Source organism: Oreochromis niloticus, unplaced genomic scaffold (genome assembly GCF_001858045.2).
Source record: "Oreochromis niloticus isolate F11D_XX unplaced genomic scaffold, O_niloticus_UMD_NMBU tig00007152_pilon, whole genome shotgun sequence".
Classification (NCBI taxonomy): Eukaryota; Metazoa; Chordata; class Actinopteri; order Cichliformes; family Cichlidae; genus Oreochromis; species Oreochromis niloticus.
In genome coordinates this window covers 7,636-8,889 of record NW_020328392.1, presented here as the reverse complement: position 1 = coordinate 8,889, position 1,254 = coordinate 7,636, and the positions used below count along the sequence as shown (strand labels likewise).

Genomic DNA, 1,254 nt, shown 5'->3' with positions numbered 1-1,254 from the left:
AAAAAGACTTTAACATCTAATTTGTGGTCATTTGGGAAATTTGGGCCCTTAAATGTAGTTGTGTCTAAAAAATCAATTGAGGATTTATTAATGGTGGATTTCAGTTTGATGGAAGCATTATGGTCATTAAATTGTCATTATTAACATTAATATGAATTATCAGTGTAAATATGCTTTTGCGAATGTCTCCTGTTGTCAGATATCCTGTTTGGATCGTCCACTTTGACTCTTCACAACGTATGTTATATTCTGTTAAATATTTAACCTGTGAGTAAAGGAAACTGATACTCACACTGAGTAAAGCGCCAACAACAGTGATGTTGTTGCACCAGAGTCATGTCTAAAGTTCTGTTCAGTGTTTCTGGTTATTGGGAGCAGAGTGTTTCCCCTACTTAAAGCAACGTGATCAGCAAGTACAGAATCAAACAGGTTTTTAATCACTGTACTAAAGGCACAGATGGGGATTGAACCCATGAGCTTTGGCAGACGAGACCAATGCCTTGCCACTTGGCCACTATGCCACACAGGCTGAGCTTTGTCCATACCGTAACATCATATTCCTCTTGAATTGTTCAATTAAATGAATTGATGAACATGTTTGTCATCTTAGTTGGTTTGAGTGCTCAAAGTAGAGAATCACTGCATAAGAATCAGTCCATTCAAAAGCAACATTCTCCAATATTCCAAAAACCCAGAGAAAGATTGCCAAATGCGAACATCATTCCAAGGAAAGCATGAAAAAATGTTGCAAGCTTGTAAAGTGTTGCCACATTTATAGTGCATCTGGTCAACACCGGCATTATTCTGTTAGAATTACTATCACCCAGTTTCAGCCAAGCTTTAGCAGTGACATTTCACTCCACAATGCTCCACAAACCATCATGGTGGTGTTAAATCATAAACAGTATATAACGCTCTATTACTCAATAAGCAATGGTGTTTTGTAAAACTTGAGTGGACTGTTATTTTTATGCTTGTGTATAATTTCTGACATTATGCAGATGTACTCTTTATAAGGCTGTGGAAACCTGCAGTCAGGTGAAACTGAAGAAGTCACTTTGATGAGTGAAAAAGATGCCCAGAACAGACTTTCGGGAGAACATTGCTCCTGGACGGACTGTTGTTTCTTACAGCTAGTGTCTAGTACAGAAAGGGACTTTTTGTTTCCCTTGTCAGCTTGTATTAAAGGTATAGATGGGTATTGAATCCAAGATCTTCAGTTTACAACACTAACACCTTGCCACTTGGCCACCA

The 1,254-nt window shown here is 38.1% G+C and overlaps 1 non-coding gene across 1 annotated transcript; it reads right to left on the bottom strand.

Annotated features, from left to right (window-relative positions):
- Window positions 1-449: 449 nt before the first annotated feature.
- trnat-cgu (transfer RNA threonine (anticodon CGU)) lies at window positions 450-521 on the bottom strand. Its single transcript has one exon. It is a non-coding gene; the product is annotated as a tRNA-Thr (tRNA).
- Between the last annotated feature and the right edge of the window lie 733 nt (window positions 522-1,254).